Source organism: Sus scrofa, chromosome 13 (assembly GCF_054392235.1).
Source record: "Sus scrofa isolate SSC_HxYL_T2T_F1_AM1 chromosome 13, Sscrofa_HxYL_maternal_Yorkshire_Landrace_v2.0, whole genome shotgun sequence".
Classification (NCBI taxonomy): Eukaryota; Metazoa; Chordata; class Mammalia; order Artiodactyla; family Suidae; genus Sus; species Sus scrofa.
In genome coordinates, this window is record NC_139395.1 from 5,756,096 (window position 1) to 5,780,419 (window position 24,324).

Sequence of the window (24,324 nt, forward strand, 5' to 3'; positions counted from 1 at the left end):
AACCCCGCTGCATGGAATCCACTGCATCAATCGGGATGCATTTTATCATGCTGCCTGGAATCCTCTGCATTCAATGACACTGCATGGAATCCACTGCATCAATCGGGATGCATTTTACCATGCTGCATGGAATCCACTGCATTCAATGACACTGCATGGAATCCACTGCATCAATCGTGACGCATTTTACCATGCTGCATGGAATCCACTGCATTCAATGACACTGCATGGAATCCACTGCATTCACTCGGGATCCATTTAGCCATGCTGCATGTAATGCACTGCGTTTAATCGGGATGCATTTTACCATGCTGCATGGAATCCACTGCATTCAGTGATGCTGCATGGAATGCACTACATTCAATCGGGATGCTTTGGGCCATGCTGCATAAAATCCACTGCATTTAATCGGGATGCATTGGGCCACGCTCCATGGAATCCACTGCATTCAATCAAGCTGGATGGAATCCACTGCATTTAATCGGGATGCATTTTACCACGCTGCATGGAATATACTGCATTCAATCACGCTGCATGGAATTCACTGCATTCAATTGGGATCCATTGCACCACGATGCATGGAATCCACTGCGTTCAATTAAAATCCATTGCACCACACTGCATGGAATCCACTGCAATCTCTCGAGATCCATTGGGCCACGCTGCAAGGAATTCACTGCATTCAATCGGGATCCATTTAGCCACGCTGCATGGAATACTCTTCGTTCAATGGGGATGCATTTAACCATGCTGCATGGAATCCACTGCATTCAGTGATGCTGCATGGAATGCACTACATTCAATCGGGATGCTTTGGGCCTCGCTGCATAAAATCCACTGCATTTAATCGGGATGCTTTGGGCCTCACTGCATGGAATCTACTGCATTCAATCATGCTGAATGGAATACACTGCATTAAATCATGCTGCATAAAATCCCCTGCATTTAATAGGGTTCAATTTCTCCACGCTGCATGGAATCCACTGCATTCAATCATGCTTCATTGCAACCACTGCATTCAATCGGGAACCATTGGGCCATGCTGCATGGAATCCACTGCATTCACACACGCTGCATGGAATCCACTGCATTCAATCGGGATGCTTTGGGCCATGCTGGATAATATCCACTGCATTCCATCGGGAGTCATTGGGCCTCGCTGCCTGGAATCCACTGCATTCAATCATGCTGCATGGAATCCACTGCATTCAATGACACTGCATGGAATCCACTGCATTCAATAGGGTTCCATTTCTTCACGCTGCATGGAATACACTGCATTCAAACACGCTGCATGGAATCCACTGCATTCAATCGAGATCCATTGGGCCACGCTGCATGGAATTCACTGCAATCAATCAGAATCCACTCCACCACACTGCACGGAGTCCACTGCATTCAATCGAGATCCATTGGGCCACGCTGCATGGAATCCACTGCATTCAATCGGGTTCCATTTAACCCCGCTGCATGGAATCCACTGCATCAATCGGGATGCATTTTATCATGCTGCCTGGAATCCACTGCATTCAATGACACTGCATGGAATCCACTGCATGAATCGGGATGCATTTTACCATGCTGCATGGAATCCCCTGCATTCAATGACACTGCATGGAATCCACTGCATCAATCGTGACGCATTTTACCATGCTGCATGGAATCCACTGCATTCACTCGGGATCAACTTAGCCATGCTGCATGTAATGCACTGCGTTTAATCGGGATGCATTTTACCATGCTTCATGGAATCCACTGCATTCAGTGATGCTGCATGGAATGCACTACCTTCAATCGGGATGCTTTGGGCCATGCTGCATAAAATCCACTGCATTTAATCGGGATGCATTGGGCCACACTCCATGGAATCAACTGCATTCAATCAAGCTGGATGGAATCCACTGCATTTAATCGGGATGCATTTTACCACGCTGCATGGAATATACTGCATTCAATCACGCTGCATGGAATTCACTGCATTCAATTGGGATCCATTGCGCCACGATGCATGGAATCCACTGCGTTCAATTTAAATCCATTGCACCACACTGCATGGAATCCACTGCATTCTCTCGAGATCCATTGGGCCACGCTGCATCGAATCCACTGCATTCAATCGGGATCCATTTAACCCCGCTGCATGGAATGCACTGCGTTCAATTGGGGTGCATTTTACCATGCTGCATGGAATCCACTGCATTCAATGACACTGCATGGAATCCACTGCATCAATCGGGATGCATTTTACCATGCTGCATGGAATCCACTGCATTCAGTGACGCTGCATGGAATCCATGCAGTCAATCGGGATCCATTGTGCCACATTGCAGGGAAACCACTGCATTCAATCGACATCCATTGCGCCATGCTGCATGGAATCCATTGCATTCAATTGGGATTCATTGGGCCTCACTGCATGGAATACACTGCGTTCAATCGAGATCCATTGGGCCACGCTGCATGGAATCCACTGCATTCAATCGGGATCCATTTCGCCATGCTTCATGGAATACACTGCGTTCAATCGGGATGCATTTTACCATGCTGCATGGAATCCACTGCATTCAGTGATGCTGCATGGAATGCACTACCTTCAATCGGGATGCTTTGGGCCATGCTGCATAAAATCCACTGCATTTAATCGGGATGCATTGGGCCACGCTCCATGGAATCAACTGCATTCAATCAAGCTGGATGGAATCCACTGCATTTAATCGGGATGCATTTTACCATGCTGCATGGAATGTACTGCATTCAATCACGCTGCATGGAATTCACTGCATTCAATCTAGATCCATTGGGCCACGCTGCATGGAATCCACTGCATTCAATTGGGATCCATTGTGCCACGATGCATGGAATTCACTGCAATCAATCAGAATCCACTGCACCACACTGCATGGAATCCACTGCATTCAATCGAGATCCATTGGGCCACGCTGCATGGAATCCACTGCATTCAATCGGGATCCATTGGGCCACGCTGCATGGAATCCACTGCATTCAATCGGGATCCATTTAACCCCGCTGCATGGAATCCACTGCATCAATCGTGACGCATTTTACAATGCTGCATGGAATCCACTGCATTCAATGACACTGCATGGAATCCACTGCATCAATCGTGACACATTTTACCATGCTGCATGGAATCCACTGCATTCAGTGATGCTGCATGGAATGCACTACATTCAATCGGGATGCTTTGGGCCATGCTGCATAAAATCCACTGCATTTAATCGGGATGCATTGGGCCACGCTCCATGGAATCAACTGCATTCAATCAAGCTGGATGGAATCCACTGCATTTAATCGGGATGCATTGGGCCACGCTCCATGGAATATACTGCATTCAATCACGCTGCATGGAATTCACTGCATTCAATTGGGATCCATTGTACCACGATGCATGGAATCCACTGCGTTCAATTAAAATCCATTGCACCACACTGCATGGAATCCACTGCAATCTCTCGAGATCCATTGGGCCACGCTGCATGGAATCCACTGCATTCAATCGGGATCCATTTAGCCACGCTGCATGGAATACTCTTCGTTCAATCGGGATGCATTTAACCATGCTGCATCGAATCCACTGCATTCAGTGACGCTGCATGGAATCCACTGCATTCAATCGGGATGCTTTGGGCCTCGCTGCATAAAATCCACTGCATTTAATCGGGATGCATTGGGCCTCACTGCATGGAATCTACTGCATTCAATCATGCTGCATGGAATCCACTGCATTCAATCATGCTGCATAAAATCCCCTGCATTTAATAGGGTTCCATTTCTCCATGCTGCATGGAATCCACTGCATTCAATCATGCTTCATTGCAACCAGTGCATTCAATCAGGTACCATAGGGCCACGCTTCATGGAATCCACTGCATTCAATCATGCTTCATAGCAACCACTGCATTCAATCGGGAACTATTGGGCCATGCTGCATGGAATCCACTGCATTCAAACACGCTGCATGGAATCCACTGCATTCAATCGGGATGCTTTGGGCCATGCTGGATAATATCCACTGCATTCAATCGGGATTCATTGGGCCTCGCTGCCTGGAATCCACTGCATTCAATCATGCTGCATGGAATCCACTGCATTCAATGATACTGCATGGAATCCACTGCATTCAATAGGGTTCCATTTCTTCACGCTGCATGGAATCCACTGCATTCAAACACGCTGCATGGAATCCACTGCATTCAATCGAGATCCATTGGGCCACGCTGCATGGAATTCACTGCAATCAATCAGAATCCACTCCACCACACTGCACGGAGTCCACTGCATTCAATCGAGATCCATTGGGCCACGCTGCATGGAATCCACTGCATTCAATCGGGTTCCATTTAACCCCGCTGCATGGAATCCACTGCATCAATCAGGATGCATTTTATCATGCTGCCTGGAATCCACTGCATTCAATGACACTGCATGGAATCCACTGCATCAATCGGGATGCATTTTACCATGCTGCATGGAATCCACTGCATTCAATGACACTGCATGGAATCCACTGCATCAATCGTGACGCATTTTACCATGCTGCATGGAATCCACTGCATTCACTCGGGATCAACTTAGCCATGCTGCATGTAATGCACTGCGTTTAATCGGGATGCATTTTACCATGCTTCATGGAATCCACTGCATTCAGTGATGCTGCATGGAATGCACTACCTTCAATCGGGATGCTTTGGGCCATGCTGCATAAAATCCACTGCATTTAATCGGGATGCATTGGGCCACACTCCATGGAATCAACTGCATTCAATCAAGCTGGATGGAATCCACTGCATTTAATCGGGATGCATTTTACCACGCTGCATGGAATATACTGCATTCAATCACGCTGCATGGAATTCACTGCATTCAATTGGGATCCATTGCGCCACGATGCATGGAATCCACTGCGTTCAATTTAAATCCATTGCACCACACTGCATGGAATCCACTGCATTCTCTCGAGATCCATTGGGCCACGCTGCATCGAATCCACTGCATTCAATCGGGATCCATTTAACCCCGCTGCATGGAATGCACTGCGTTCAATTGGGGTGCATTTTACCATGCTGCATGGAATCCACTGCATTCAATGACACTGCATGGAATCCACTGCATCAATCGGGATGCATTTTACCATGCTGCATGGAATCCACTGCATTCAGTGACGCTGCATGGAATCCACTGCAGTCAATCGGGATCCATTGTGCCACATTGCAGGGAAACCACTGCATTCAATCGACATCCATTGCGCCATGCTGCATGGAATCCATTGCATTCAATTGGGATTCATTGGGCCTCACTGCATGGAATACACTGCGTTCAATCGAGATCCATTGGGCCACGCTGCATGGAGTCCACTGCATTCAATCGGGATCCATTTCGCCATGCTTCATGGAATACACTGCGTTCAATCGGGATGCATTTTACCATGCTGCATGGAATCCACTGCATTTAATCGGGATGCATTGGGCCACGCTCCATGGAATCAACTGCATTCAATCAAGCTGGATGGAATCCACTGCATTTAATCGGGATGCATTTTACCACGCTGCATGGAATATACTGCATTCAATCATGCTGCATGGAATTCACTGCATTCAATTGGGATCCATTGCGCCACGATGCATGGAATCCAATGCGTTCAATTTAAATCCATTGCACCACACTGCATGGAATCCACTCCATTCTCTGGAGATCCATTGGGCCACGCTGCATCGTATCCACTGCATTCAATCGGGATCAATTTAACCCCGCTGCATGGAATGCACTGGGTTCAATCGGGATGCATTTTACCATGCTGCATGGAATCCACTGCATTCAATGACACTGCATGTAAACCACTGCATCAATCGGGATGCATTTTACCATGCTGCATGGAATCCACTGCATTGAGTGATGCTGCATGGAATCCACTGCAGTCAATCGGGATCCATTGTGCCACATTGCAGGGAAACCACTGCATTCAATCGACATACATTGCCCCATGCTGCATGGAATCCACTGCATTCAATTGGGATTCAATGGGCCTCACTGCATGGAATACACTGCGTTCAATCGAGATCCATTGGGCCACGCTGCATGGAATCCACTGCATTCAATCGGGATCCATTTAGCCATGCTTCATGGAATACACTGCGTTCAATCGGGATGCATTTTAACATGCTGAATGGAATCCACTGCATTCAATGATGGTGCATGGAATGCACTACCTTCAATCGGGATGCTTTGGGCCATGCTGCATAAAATCCACTGCATTTAATCGGGATGCATTGGGCCACGCTCCATGGAATCAACTGCATTCTATCAAGCTGGATGGAATCCCTGCATTTAATCGGGATGCATTTTACCTTGCTGCATGGAATGTACTGCATTCAATCACGCTGCATGGAATTCACTGCATTCAATTGGGATCCATTGCACAACGATGCATCGAATCCACTGCGTTCAATCCAAATCCATTGCACCACACTGCATGGAATCTACTGCATTCAATCGGGATCCATTTATCACGCTGCATAGAATACACTGGGTTCAATCGGGATGCATTGTACCATGCTGCATCGAATCCACTGCATTCAATGACACTGCATGGAATCCACTGCATCAATCGGGATGCATTTTACCATGCTGCATGGAATCCCCTGCATTCAATGACACTGCATGGAATCCACTGCATCAATCGTGACGCATTTTACCATGCTGCATGGAATCCACTGCATTCACTCGGGATCAACTTAGCCATGCTGCATGTAATGCACTGCGTTTAATCGGGATGCATTTTACCATGCTTCATGGAATCCACTGCATTCAGTGATGCTGCATGGAATGCACTACCTTCAATCGGGATGCTTTGGGCCATGCTGCATAAAATCCACTGCATTTAATCGGGATGCATTGGGCCACACTCCATGGAATCAACTGCATTCAATCAAGCTGGATGGAATCCACTGCATTTAATCGGGATGCATTTTACCACGCTGCATGGAATATACTGCATTCAATCACGCTGCATGGAATTCACTGCATTCAATTGGGATCCATTGTGCCACGATGCATGGAATCCACTGCGTTCAATTTAAATCCATTGCACCACACTGCATGGAATCCACTGCATTCTCTCGAGATCCATTGGGCCACGCTGCATCGAATCCACTGCATTCAATCGGGATCCATTTAACCCCGCTGCATTGAATGCACTGCGTTCAATTGGGGTGCATTTTACCATGCTGCATGGAATCCACTGCATTCAATGACACTGCATGGAATCCACTGCATCAATCGGGATGCATTTTACCATGCTGCATGGAATCCACTGCATTCAGTGACGCTGCATGGAATCCACTGCAGTCAATCGGGATCCATTGTGCCACATTGCAGGGAAACCACTGCATTCAATCGACATCCATTGCGCCATGCTGCATGGAATCCACTGCATTCAATTGGGATTCATTGAGCCTCACTGCATGGAATACACTGCGTTCAATCGAGATCCATTGGGCCACGCTGCATGGAATCCACTGCATTCAATCGGGATCCATTTCGCCATGCTTCATGGAATACACTGCGTTCAATCGGGATGCATTTTACCATGCTGCATGGAATCCACTGCATTCAGTGATGCTGCATGGAATGCACTACCTTCAATCGGGATGCTTTGGGCCATGCTGCATAAAATCCACTGCATTTAATCGGGATGCATTGGGCCACGCTCCATGGAATCAACTGCATTCAATCAAGCTGGATGGAATCCACTGCATTTAATCGGGATGCATTTTACCACGCTGCATGGAATATACTGCATTCAATCATGCTGCATGGAATTCACTGCATTCAATTGGGATCCATTGCGCCACGATGCATGGAATCCAATGCGTTCAATTTAAATCCATTGCACCACACTGCATGGAATCCACTGCATTCTCTGGAGATCCATTGGGCCACGCTGCATCGTATCCACTGCATTCAATCGGGATCAATTTAACCCCGCTGCATGGAATGCACTGGGTTCAATCGGGATGCATTTTACCATGCTGCATGGAATCCACTGCATTCAATGACACTGCATGGAATCCACTGCATCCTTCGGGATGCATTTTACCATGCTGCATGGAATCCACTGCATTCAGTGACGCTGCATGGAATCCACTGCAGTCAATCGGGATCCATTGTGCCACAATGCAGGGAAACCACTGCATTCAATCGACATACATTGCCCCATGCTGCATGGAATCCACTGCATTCAATTGGGATTCATTGGGCCTCACTGCATGGAATACACTGCGTTCAATCGAGATCCATTGGACCACACTGCATGGAATCCACTGCATTCAATCGGGATCCATTTAGCCATGCTTCATGGAATACACTGCGTTCAATCGGGATGCATTTTACCATGCTGCATGGAATCCACTGCATTCAATGATGGTGCATGGAATGCACTACCTTCAATCGGGATGCTTTGGGCCATGCTGCATAAAATCCACTGCATTTAATCGGGATGCATTGGGCCACGCTCCATGGAATCAACTGCATTCAATCAAGCTGGATGGAATCCCTGCATTTAATCGGGATGCATTTTACCTTGCTGCATGGAATGTACTGCATTCAATCACGCTGCATGGAATCCACTGCATTCAATTGGGATCCATTGCACAACGATGCATCGAATCCACTGCGTTCAATCAAAATCCATTGCACCACACTGCATGGAATCCACTGCATTCAATCGGGATCCATTTATCACGCTGCATAGAATACACTGGGTTCAATCGGGATGCATTTTACCATGCTGCATCGAATCCACTGCATTCAGTGACGCTGCATGGAATACACTGCATTCAATCATGCTGCATAAAATCCACTGCATTCAATAGGGTTCCATTTCTTCACGCTGCATGGCATACACTGCATTCAAACACGCTGCATGGAATCCACTGCATTCAATCGAGATCTATTGGGCCACGCTGCATGGAATCCACTGCATTCAATTGGTATCCATTGTGCCACGATGCATGGAATTCACTGCAATCAATCAGAATCCACTGAACCACACTGCATGGAATCCACTGCATTCAATCGAGATCCATTGGGCCACGCTGCATGGAATCCACTGCATTCAATCGAGATCCATTGGGCCATGCTGCATGGAATCCACTGCATTCAATCGGGATCCATTTAACCCCGCTGCATGGAATCCACTGCATCAATCGGGATGCATTTTATCATGCTGCCTGGAATCCACTGCATTCATTGACACTGCATGGAATCCACTGCATCAATCGGGATGCATTTTACCATGCTGCATGGAATCCACTGCATTCAATGACAATGCATGGAATCCACTGCATCAATCGTGACGCATTTTACCATGCTGCATGGAATCCACTGCATTCAATGACACTGCATGGAATCTACTGCATTCACTCGGGATCCATTTAGCCATGCTGCATGTAATCCACTGCGTTTAATCGGGATGCATTTTACCATGCTGCATGGAATCCACTGCATTCAGTGATGCTGCATGGAATGCACTACCTTCAATCGGGATGCTTTGGGCCATGCTGCATAAAATCCACTGCATTTAATCGGGATGCATTGGGCCACGCTCCATGGAATCAACTGCATTCAATCAAGCTGGATGGAATCCACTGCATTTAATCGGGATGCATTTTACCATGCTGCATGGAATATACTGCATTCAATCACGCTGCATGGAATTCACTGCATTCAATTGGGATCCATTGCACCACGATGCATGGAATCCACTGCGTTCAATTAAAATCCATTGCACCACACTGCATGGAATCCACTGCAATCTCTCGAGATCCATTGGGCCACGCTGCATGGAATTCACTGCATTCAATCGGGATCCATTTAGCCACGCTGCATGGAATACTCTTCGTTCAATCGGGATGCATTTAACCATGCTGCATCGAATCCACTGCATTCAGTGACGCTGCATGGAATCCACTGCATTCAATCGGGATGCTTTGGGCCTCGCTGCATAAAATCCACTGCATTTAATCGGGATGCATTGGGCCTCACTGCATGGAATCTACTGCATTCAATCATGCTGAATGGAATACACTGCATTCAATCATGCTGCATAAACTCCCCTGCATTTAATAGGGTTCAATTTCTCCACGCTGCATGGAATCCACTGCATTCAATCATGCTTCATTGCAACCACTGCATTCAATCGGGAACCATTGGGCCATGCTGCATGGAATCCACTGCATTCAAACACGCTGCATGGAATCCACTGCATTCAATCGGGATGCTTTGGGCCATGCTGGATAATATCCACTGCATTCAATCGGGATTCATTGGGCCTCGCTGCCTGGAATCCACTGCATTCAATCATGCTGCATGGAATCCACTGCATTCAATGACACTGCATGGAATCCACTGCATTTAATAAGGTTCCATTTCTTCACGCTGCATGGAATCCACTGCATTCAAACACGCTGCATGGAATCCACTGCATTCAATCGAGATCCATTGGGCCACGCTGCATGGAATTCACTGCAATCAATCAGAATCCACTCCACCACACTGCACGGAGTCCACTGCATTCAATCGAGATCCATTGGGCCACGCTGCATGGAATCCACTGCATTCAATCGGGTTCCATTTAACCCCGCTGCATGGAATCCACTGCATCAATCGGGATGCATTTTATCATGCTGCCTGGAATCCACTGCATTCAATGACACTGCATGGAATCCACTGCATCAATCGGGATGCATTTTACCATGCTGCCTGGAAACCACTGCATTCAATGACACTGCATGGAATCCACTGCATCAATCGTGACGCATTTTACCATGCTGCATGGAATCCACTGCATTCAATGACACTGCATGGAATCCACTGCATTCACTCGGGATCCATTTAGCCATGCTGCATGTAATGCACTGCGTTTAATCGGGATGCATTTTACCATGCTTCATGGAATCCACTGCATTCAGTGATGCTGCATGGAATGCACTACCTTCAATCGGGATGCTTTGGGCCATGCTGCATAAAATCCACTGCATTTAATCGGGATGCATTGGGCCACACTCCATGGAATCAACTGCATTCAATCAAGCTGGATGGAATCCACTGCATTTAATCGGGATGCATTTTACCACGCTGCATGGAATATACTGCATTCAATCACGCTGCATGGAATTCACTGCATTCAATTGGGATCCATTGCGCCACGATGCATGGAATCCACTGCGTTCAATTTAAATCCATTGCACCACACTGCATGGAATCCACTGCATTCTCTCGAGATCCATTGGGCCACGCTGCATCGAATCCACTGCATTCAATCGGGATCCATTTAACCCCGCTGCATGGAATGCACTGCGTTCAATTGGGATGCATTAAACCATGCTGCATGGAATCCACTGCATTCAATGACACTGCATGGAATCCACTGCATCAATCGGGATGCATTTTACCATGCTGCATGGAATCCACTGCATTCAGTGACGCTGCATGGAATCCACTGCAGTCAATCGGGATCCATTGTGCCACATTGCAGGGAAACCACTGCATTCAATCGACATCCATTGCGCCATGCTGCATGGAATCCATTGCATTCAATTGGGATTCATTGGGCCTCACTGCATGGAATCCACTGCGTTCAATCGAGATCCATTGGGCCACGCTGCATGGAATCCACTGCATTCAATCGGGATCCATTTCGCCATGCTTCATGGAATACACTGCGTTCAATCGGGATGCATTTTACCATGCTTCATGGAATCCACTGCATTCAGTGATGCTGCATGGAATGCACTACCTTCAATCGGGATGCTTTGGGCCATGCTGCATAAAATCCACTGCATTTAATCGGGATGCATTGGGCCACGCTCCATGGAATCAACTGCATTCAATCAAGCTGGATGGAATCCACTGCATTTAATCGGGATGCATTGGGCCACGCTCCATGGAATATACTGCATTCAATCATGCTGCATGGAATTCACTGCATTCAATTGGGATCCATTGCGCCACGATGCATGGAATCCAATGCGTTCAATTTAAATCCATTGCACCACACTGCATGGAATCCACTGCATTCTCTGGAGATCCATTGGGCCACGCTGCATCGTATCCACTGCATTCAATCGGGATCAATTTAACCCCGCTGCATGGAATGCACTGGGTTCAATCGGGATGCATTTTACCATGCTGCATGGAATCCACTGCATTCAATGACACTGCATGGAATCCACTGCATCCATCGGGATGCATTTTACCATGCTGCATGGAATCCACTGCATTCAGTGACGCTGCATGGAATCCACTGCAGTCAATCGGGATCCATTGTGCCACATTGCAGGGAAACCACTGCATTCAATCGACATACATTGCCCCATGCTGCATGGAATCCACTGCATTCAATTGGGATTCATTGGGCCTCACTGCATGGAATACACTGCGTTCAATCGAGATCCATTGGACCACACTGCATGGAATCCACTGCATTCAATCGGGATCCATTTAGCCATGCTTCATGGAATACACTGCGTTCAATCGGGATGCATTTTACCATGCTGCATGGAATCCACTGCATTCAATGATGGTGCATGGAATGCACTACCTTCAATCGGGATGCTTTGGGCCATGCTGCATAAAATCCACTGCATTTAATCGGGATGCATTGGGCCACGCTCCATGGAATCAACTGCATTCAATCAAGCTGGATGGAATCCCTGCATTTAATCGGGATGCATTTTACCTTGCTGCATGGAATGTACTGCATTCAATCACGCTGCATGGAATCCACTGCATTCAATTGGGATCCATTGCACAACGATGCATCGTATCCACTGCGTTCAATCAAAATCCATTGCACCACACTGCATGGAATCCACTGCATTCAATCGGGATCCATTTATCACGCTGCATAGAATACACTGGGTTCAATCGGGATGCATTTTACCATGCTGCATCGAATCCACTGCATTCAGTGACGCTGCATGGAATACACTGCATTCAATCATGCTGCATAAAATCCACTGCATTCAATAGGGTTCCATTTCTTCACGCTGCATGGCATACACTGCATTCAAACACGCTGCATGGAATCCACTGCATTCAATCGAGATCTATTGGGCCACGCTGCATGGAATCCACTGCATTCAATTGGTATCCATTGTGCCACGATGCATGAAATTCACTGCAATCAATCAGAATCCACTGCACCACACTGCATGGAATCCACTGCATTCAATCGAGATCCATTGGGCCACGCTGCATGGAATCCACTGCATTCAATCGAGATCCATTGGGCCACGCTGCATGGAATCCACTGCATTCAATCGGGATCCATTTAACCCCGCTGCATGGAATCCACTGCATCAATCGGGATGCATTTTATCATGCTGCCTGGAATCCACTGCATTCATTGACACTGCATGGAATCCACTGCATCAATCGGGATGCATTTTACCATGCTGCATGGAATCCACTGCATTCAATGACAATGCATGGAATCCACTGCATCAATCGTGACGCATTTTACCATGCTGCATGGAATCCACTGCATTCAATGACACTGCATGGAATCCACTGCATTCACTCGGGATCCATTTAGCCATGCTGCATGTAATCCACTGCGTTTAATCGGGATGCATTTTACCATGCTGCATGGAATCCACTGCATTCAGTGATGCTGCATGGAATGCACTACCTTCAATCGGGATGCTTTGGGCCATGCTGCATAAAATCCACTGCATTTAATCGGGATGCATTGGGCCACGCTCCATGGAATCAACTGCATTCAATCAAGCTGGATGGAATCCACTGCATTTAATCGGGATGCATTTTACCATGCTGCATGGAATATACTGCATTCAATCACGCTGCATGGAATTCACTGCATTCAATTGGGATCCATTGCACCACGATGCATGGAATCCACTGCGTTCAATTAAAATCCATTGCACCACACTGCATGGAATCCACTGCAATCTCTCGAGATCCATTGGGCCACGCTGCATGGAATTCACTGCATTCAATCGGGATCCATTTAGCCACGCTGCATGGAATACTCTTCGTTCAATCGGGATGCATTTAACCATGCTGCATCGAATCCACTGCATTCAGTGACGCTGCATGGAATCCACTGCATTCAATCGGGATGCGTTGGGCCTCGCTGCATAAAATCCACTGCATTTAATCGGGATGCATTGGGCCTCACTGCATGGAATCTACTGCATTCAATCATGCTGAATGGAATACACTGCATTCAATCATGCTGCATAAAATCCCCTGCATTTAATAGGGTTCAATTTCTCCACGCTGCATGGAATCCACTGCATTCAATCATGCTTCATTGCAACCACTGCATTCAATCGGGAACCATTGGGCCATGCTGCATGGAATCCACTGCATTCAAACACGCTGCATGGAATCCACTGCATTCAATCGGGATGCTTTGGGCCATGCTGGATAATATCCAGTGCATTCAATCGGGATTCATTGGGCCTCGCTGCCTGGAATCCACTGCATTCAATCATGCTGCATGGAATCCACTGCATTCAATGACACTGCATGGAATCCACTGCATTTAATAAGGTTCTTCACGCTGCATGGAATCCACTGCATTCAAACACGCTGCATGGAATCCACTGCATTCAATCGGGTTCCATTTAACCCCGCTGCATGGAATCCACTACATCAATCGGGATGCATTTTATCATGCTGCCTGGAATCCACTGCATTCAATGACACTGCATGGAATCCACTGCATCAATCGGGATGCATTTTATCATGCTGCCTGGAATCCACTGCATTCAATGACACTGCATGGAATCCACTGCATCAATCGTGACGCATTTTACCATGCTGCATGGAATCCACTGCATTCAATGACACTGCATGGAATCCACTGCATTCACTCGGGATCCATTTAGCCATGCTGCATGTAATGCACTGCGTTTAATCGGGATGCATTTTACCATGCTTCATGGAATCCACTGCATTCAGTGATGCTGCATGGAATGCACTACCTTCAATCGGGATGCTTTGGGCCATGCTGCATAAAATCCACTGCATTTAATCGGGATGCATTGGGCCACACTCCATGGAATCAACTGCATTCAATCAAGCTGGATGGAATCCACTGCATTTAATCGGGATGCATTTTACCACGCTGCATGGAATATACTGCATTCAATCACGCTGCATGGAATTCACTGCATTCAATTGGGATCCATTGCGCCACGATGCATGGAATCCACTGCGTTCAATTTAAATCCATTGCACCACACTGCATGGAATCCACTGCATTCTCTCGAGATCCATTGGGCCACGCTGCATCGAATTCACTGCATTCAATCGGGATCCATTTAACCCCGCTGCATGGAATGCACTGCGTTCAATTGGGGTGCATTTTACCATGCTGCATGGAATCCACTGCATTCAATGACACTGCATGGAATCCACTGCATCAATCGGGATGCATTTTACCATGCTGCATGGAATCCACTGCATTCAGTGACGCTGCATGGAATCCACTGCAGTCAATCGGGATCCATTGTGCCACATTGCAGGGAAACCACTGCATTCAATCGACATCCATTGCGCCATGCTGCATGGAATCCATTGCATTCAATTGGGATTCATTGGGCCTCACTGCATGGAATACACTGCGTTCAATCGAGATCCATTGGGCCACGCTGCATGGAATCCACTGCATTCAATCGGGATCCATTTCGCCATGCTTCATGGAATACACTGCGTTCAATCGGGATGCATTTTACCATGCTGCATGGAATCCACTGCATTCAGTGATGCTGCATGGAATGCACTACCTTCAATCGGGATGCTTTGGGCCATGCTGCATAAAATCCACTGCATTTAATCGGGATGCATTGGGCCACGCTCCATGGAATCAACTGCATTCAATCAAGCTGGATGGAATCCACTGCATTTAATCGGGATGCATTTTACCACGCTGCATGGAATATACTGCATTCAATCATGCTGCATGGAATTCACTGCATTCAATTGGGATCCATTGCGCCACGATGCATGGAATCCAATGCGTTCAATTTAAATCCACTGCACCACACTGCATGGAATCCACTCCATTCTCTGGAGATCCATTGGGCCACGCTGCATCGTATCCTCTGCATTCAATCGGGATCAATTTAACCCCGCTGCATGGAATGCACTGGGTTCAATCGGGATGCATTTTACCATGCTGCATGGAATCCACTGCATTCAATGACACTGCATGGAATCCACTGCATCAATCGGGATGCATTTTACCATGCTGCATGGAATCCACTGCATTCAGTGACGCTGCATGGAATCCACTGCAGTCAATCGGGATCCATTGTGCCACATTGCAGGGAAACCACTGCATTCAATCGACATACATTGCCCCATGCTGCATGGAATCCACTGCATTCAATTGGGATTCATTGGGCCTCACTGCATGGAATACACTGCGTTCAATCGAGATCCATTGGACCACACTGCATGGAATCCACTGCATTCAATCGGGATCCATTTAGCCATGCTTCATGGAATACACTGCGTTCAATCGGGATGCATTTTAACATGCTGCATGGAATCCACTGCATTCAATGATGGTGCATGGAATGCACTACCTTCAATCGGGATGCTTTGGGCCATGCTGCATAAAATCCACTGCATTTAATCGGGATGCATTGGGCCACGCTCCATGGAATCAACTGCATTCTATCAAGCTGGATGGAATCCCTGCATTTAATCGGGATGCATTTTACCTTGCTGCATGGAATGTACTGCATTCAATCACGCTGCATGGAATTCACTGCATTCAATTGGGATCCATTGCACCACACTGCATGGAATCCACTGCATTCAATCTGGATCCATTTATCACGCTGCATAGAATACACTGGGTTCAATCGGGATGCATTTTACCATGCTGCATCGAATCCACTGCATTCAATGACACTGCATGGAATCCACTGCATCAATCGGGATGCATTTTACCATGCTGCATGGAATCCCCTGCATTCAATGACACTGCATGGAATCCACTGCATCAATCGTGACGCATTTTACCATGCTGCATGGAATCCACTGCATTCACTCGGGATCAACTTAGCCATGCTGCATGTAATCCACTGCGTTTAATCTGGATGCATTTTACCATGCTTCATGGAATCCACTGCATTCAGTGATGCTGCATGGAATGCACTACCTTCAATCGGGATGCTTTGGGCCATGCTGCATAAAATCCACTGCATTTAATCGGGATGCATTGGGCCACGCTCCATGGAATCAACTGCATTCAATCAAGCTGGATGGAATCCCTGCATTTAATCGGGATGCATTTTACCTTGCTGCATGGAATGTACTGCATTCAATCACGCTGCATGGAATCCACTGCATTCAATTGGGATCCATTGCACAACGATGCATCGAATCCACTGCGTTCAATCAAAATCCATTGCACCACACTGCATGGAATCCACTGCATTCAATCGGGATCCATTTATCACGCTGCATAGAATACACTGGGTTCAATCGGGATGCATTTTACCATGCTGCATCGAATCCACTGCATTCAGTGACGCTGCATGGAATACACTGCATTCAATCATGCTGCATAAAATCCACTGCATTCAATAGGGTTCCATTTCTTCACGCTGCATGGCATACACTGCATTCAAACACGCTGCATGGAATCCACTGCATTCAATCGAGATCTATTGGGCCACGCTGCATGGAATCCACTGCATTCAATTGGTATCCATTGTGCCACGATGCATGGAATTCACTGCAATCAATCAGAATCCACTGAACCACACTGCATGGAATCCACTGCATTCAATCGAGATCCATTGGGCCACGCTGCATGGAATCCACTGCATTCAATCGAGATCCATTGGGCCATGCTGCATGGAATCCACTGCATTCAATCGGGATCCATTTAACCCCGCTGCATGGAATCCACTGCATCAATCGGGATGCATTTTATCATGCTGCCTGGAATCCACTGCATTCATTGACACTGCATGGAATCCACTGCATCAATCGGGATGCATTTTACCATGCTGCATGGAATCCACTGCATTCAATGACAATGCATGGAATCCACTGCATCAATCGTGACGCATTTTACCATGCTGCATGGAATCCACTGCATTCAATGACACTGCATGGAATCTACTGCATTCACTCGGGATCCATTTAGCCATGCTGCATGTAATCCACTGCGTTTAATCGGGATGCATTTTACCATGCTGCATGGAATCCACTGCATTCAGTGATGCTGCATGGAATGCACTACCTTCAATCGGGATGCTTTGGGCCATGCTGCATAAAATCCACTGCATTTAATCGGGATGCATTGGGCCACGCTCCATGGAATCAACTGCATTCAATCAAGCTGGATGGAATCCACTGCATTTAATCGGGATGCATTTTACCATGCTGCATGGAATATACTGCATTCAATCACGCTGCATGGAATTCACTGCATTCAATTGGGATCCATTGCACCACGATGCATGGAATCCACTGCGTTCAATTAAAATCCATTGCACCACACTGCATGGAATCCACTGCAATCTCTCGAGATCCATTGGGCCACGCTGCATGTAATTCAATGCATTCAATCGGGATCCATTTAGCCACGCTGCATGGAATACTCTTCGTTCAATCGGGATGCATTTAACCATGCTGCATCGAATCCACTGCATTCAGTGACGCTGCATGGAATCCACTGCATTCAATCGGGATGCTTTGGGCCTCGCTGCATAAAATCCACTGCATTTAATCGGGATGCATTGGGCCTCACTGCATGGAATCTACTGCATTCAATCATGCTGAATGGAATACACTGCATTCAATCATGCTGCATAAACTCCCCTGCATTTAATAGGGTTCAATTTCTCCACGCTGCATGGAATCCACTGCATTCAATCATGCTTCATTGCAACCACTGCATTCAATCGGGAACCATTGGGCCATGCTGCATGGAATCCACTGCATTCAAACACGCTGCATGGAATCCACTGCATTCAATCGGGATGCTTTGGGCCATGCTGGATAATATCCACTGCATTCAATCGGGATTCATTGGGCCTCGCTGCCTGGAATCCACTGCATTCAATCATGCTGCATGGAATCCACTGCATTCAATGACACTGCATGGAATCCACTGCATTTAATAAGGTTCCATTTCTTCACGCTGCATGGAATCCACTGCATTCAAACACGCTGCATGGAATCCACTGCATTCAATCGAGATCCATTGGGCCACGCTGCATGGAATTCACTGCAATCAATCAGAATCCACTCCACCACACTGCACGGAGTCCACTGCATTCAATCGAGATCCATTGGGCCACGCTGCATGGAATCCACTGCATTCAATCGGGTTCCATTTAACCCCGCTGCATGGAATCCACTGCATCAATCGGGATGCATTTTATCATGCTGCCTGGAATCCACTGCATTCAATGACACTGCATGGAATCCACTGCATCAATCGGGATGCATTTTACCATGCTGCCTGGAAACCACTGCATTCAATGACACTGCATGGAATCCACTGCATCAATCGTGACGCATTTTACCATGCTGCATGGAATCCACTGCATTCAATGACACTGCATGGAATCCACTGCATTCACTCGGGATCCATTTAGCCATGCTGCATGTAATGCACTGCGTTTAATCGGGATGCATTTTACCATGCTTCATGGAATCCACTGCATTCAGTGATGCTGCATGGAATGCACTACCTTCAATCGGGATGCTTTGGGCCATGCTGCATAAAATCCACTGCATTTAATCGGGATGCATTGGGCCACACTCCATGGAATCAACTGCATTCAATCAAGCTGGATGGAATCCACTGCATTTAATCGGGATGCATTTTACCACGCTGCATGGAATATACTGCATTCAATCACGCTGCATGGAATTCACTGCATTCAATTGGGATCCATTGCGCCACGATGCATGGAATCCACTGCGTTCAATTTAAATCCATTGCACCACACTGCATGGAATCCACTGCATTCTCTCGAGATCCATTGGGCCACGCTGCATCGAATCCACTGCATTCAATCGGGATCCATTTAACCCCGCTGCATGGAATGCACTGCGTTCAATTGGGATGCATTAAACCATGCTGCATGGAATCCACTGCATTCAATGACACTGCATGGAATCCACTGCATCAATCGGGATGCATTTTACCATGCTGCATGGAATCCACTGCATTCAGTGACGCTGCATGGAATCCACTGCAGTCAATCGGGATCCATTGTGCCACATTGCAGGGAAACCACTGCATTCAATCGACATCCATTGCGCCATGCTGCATGGAATCCATTGCATTCAATTGGGATTCATTGGGCCTCACTGCATGGAATCCACTGCGTTCAATCGAGATCCATTGGGCCACGCTGCATGGAATCCACTGCATTCAATCGGGATCCATTTCGCCATGCTTCATGGAATACACTGCGTTCAATCGGGATGCATTTTACCATGCTTCATGGAATCCACTGCATTCAGTGATGCTGCATGGAATGCACTACCTTCAATCGGGATGCTTTGGGCCATGCTGCATAAAATCCACTGCATTTAATCGGGATGCATTGGGCCACGCTCCATGGAATCAACTGCATTCAATCAAGCTGGATGGAATCCACTGCATTTAATCGGGATGCATTGGGCCACGCTCCATGGAATATACTGCATTCAATCATGCTGCATGGAATTCACTGCATTCAATTGGGATCCATTGCGCCACGATGCATGGAATCCAATGCGTTCAATTTAAATCCATTGCACCACACTGCATGGAATCCACTGCATTCTCTGGAGATCCATTGGGCCACGCTGCATCGTATCCACTGCATTCAATCGGGATCAATTTAACCCCGCTGCATGGAATGCACTGGGTTCAATCGGGATGCATTTTACCATGCTGCATGGAATCCACTGCATTCAATGACACTGCATGGAATCCACTGCATCCATCGGGATGCATTTTACCATGCTGCATGGAATCCACTGCATTCAGTGACGCTGCATGGAATCCACTGCAGTCAATCGGGATCCATTGTGCCACATTGCAGGGAAACCACTGCATTCAATCGACATACATTGCCCCATGCTGCATGGAATCCACTGCATTCAATTGGGATTCATTGGGCCTCACTGCATGGAATACACTGCGTTCAATCGAGATCCATTGGACCACACTGCATGGAATCCACTGCATTCAATCGGGATCCATTTAGCCATGCTTCATGGAATACACTGCGTTCAATCGGGATGCATTTTACCATGCTGCATGGAATCCACTGCATTCAATGATGGTGCATGGAATGCACTACCTTCAATCGGGATGCTTTGGGCCATGCTGCATAAAATCCACTGCATTTAATCGGGATGCATTGGGCCACGCTCCATGGAATCAACTGCATTCAATCAAGCTGGATGGAATCCCTGCATTTAATCGGGATGCATTTTACCTTGCTGCATGGAATGTACTGCATTCAATCACGCTGCATGGAATCCACTGCATTCAATTGGGATCCATTGCACAACGATGCATCGTATCCACTGCGTTCAATCAAAATCCATTGCACCACACTGCATGGAATCCACTGCATTCAATCGGGATCCATTTATCACGCTGCATAGAATACACTGGGTTCAATCGGGATGCATTTTACCATGCTGCATCGAATCCACTGCATTCAGTGACGCTGCATGGAATACACTGCATTCAATCATGCTGCATAAAATCCACTGCATTCAATAGGGTTCCATTTCTTCACGCTGCATGGCATACACTGCATTCAAACACGCTGCATGGAATCCACTGCATTCAATCGAGATCTATTGGGCCACGCTGCATGGAATCCACTGCATTCAATTGGTATCCATTGTGCCACGATGCATGAAATTCACTGCAATCAATCAGAATCCACTGAACCACACTGCATGGAATCCACTGCATTCAATCGAGATCCATTGGGCCACGCTGCATGGAATCCACTGCATTCAATCGAAATCCATTGGGCCACGCTGCATTGAATCCACTGCATTCAATCGGGATTCATTTAACCCCGCTGCATGGAATCCACTGCATCAATCGGGATGCATTTTATCATGCTGCCTGGAATCCACTGCATTCATTGACACTGCATGGAATCCACTGCATCAATCGGGATGCATTTTACCATGCTGCATGGAATCCACTGCATTCAATGACAATGCATGGAATCCACTGCATCAATCGTGACGCATTTTACCATGCTGCATGGAATCCACTGCATTCAATGACACTGCATGGAATCCACTGCATTCACTCGGGATCCATTTAGCCATGCTGCATGTAATCCACTGCGTTTAATCGGGATGCATTTTACCATGCTGCATGGAATCCACTGCATTCAGTGATGCTGCATGGAATGCACTACCTTCAATCGGGATGCTTTGGGCCATGCTGCATAAAATCCACTGCATTTAATCGGGATGCATTGGGCCACGCTCCATGGAATCAACTGCATTCAATCAAGCTGGATGGAATCCACTGCATTTAATCGGGATGCATTTTACCATGCTGCATGGAATATACTGCATTCAATCACGCTGCATGGAATTCACTGCATTCAATTGGGATCCATTGCACCACGATGCATGGAATCCACTGCGTTCAATTAAAATCCATTGCACCACACTGCATGGAATCCACTGCAATCTCTCGAGATCCATTGGGCCACGCTGCATGGAATTCACTGCATTCAATCGGGATCCATTTAGCCACGCTGCATGGAATACTCTTCGTTCAATCGGGATGCATTTAACCATGCTGCATCGAATCCACTGCATTCAGTGACGCTGCATGGAATCCACTGCATTCAATCGGGATGCGTTGGGCCTCGCTGCATAAAATCCACTGCATTTAATCGGGATGCATTGGGCCTCACTGCATGGAATCTACTGCATTCAATCATGCTGAATGGAATACACTGCATTCAATCATGCTGCATAAAATCCCCTGCATTTAATAGGGTTCAATTTCTCCACGCTGCATGGAATCCACTGCATTCAATCATGCTTCATTGCAACCACTGCATTCAATCGGGAACCATTGGGCCATGCTGCATGGAATCCACTGCATTCAAACACGCTGCATGGAATCCACTGCATTCAATCGGGATGCTTTGGGCCATGCTGGATAATATCCACTGCATTCAATCGGGATTCATTGGGCCTCGCTGCCTGGAATCCACTGCATTCAATCATGCTGCATGGAATCCACTGCATTCAATGACACTGCATGGAATCCACTGCATTTAATAAGGTTCTTCACGCTGCATGGAATCCACTGCATTCAAACACGCTGCATGGAATCCACTGCATTCAATCGGGTTCCATTTAACCCCGCTGCATGGAATCCACTACATCAATCGGGATGCATTTTATCATGCTGCCTGGAATCCACTGCATTCAATGACACTGCATGGAATCCACTGCATCAATCGGGATGCATTTTATCATGCTGCCTGGAATCCACTGCATTCAATGACACTGCATGGAATCCACTGCATCAATCGTGACGCATTTTACCATGCTGCATGGAATCCACTGCATTCAATGACACTGCATGGAATCCACTGCATTCACTCGGGATCCATTTAGCCATGCTGCATGTAATGCACTGCGTTTAATCGGGATGCATTTTACCATGCTTCATGGAATCCACTGCATTCAGTGATGCTGCATGGAATGCACTACCTTCAATCGGGATGCTTTGGGCCATGCTGCATAAAATCCACTGCATTTAATCGGGATGCATTGGGCCACACTCCATGGAATCAACTGCATTCAATCAAGCTGGATGGAATCCACTGCATTTAATCGGGATGCATTTTACCACGCTGCATGGAATATACTGCATTCAATCACGCTGCATGGAATTCACTGCATTCAATTGGGATCCATTGCGCCACGATGCATGGAATCCACTGCGTTCAATTTAAATCCATTGCACCACACTGCATGGAATCCACTGCATTCTCTCGAGATCCATTGGGCCACGCTGCATCGAATTCACTGCATTCAATCGGGATCCATTTAACCCCGCTGCATGGAATGCACTGCGTTCAATTGGGGTGCATTTTACCATGCTGCATGGAATCCACTGCATTCAATGACACTGCATGGAATCCACTGCATCAATCGGGATGCATTTTACCATGCTGCATGGAATCCACTGCATTCAGTGACGCTGCATGGAATCCACTGCAGTCAATCGGGATCCATTGT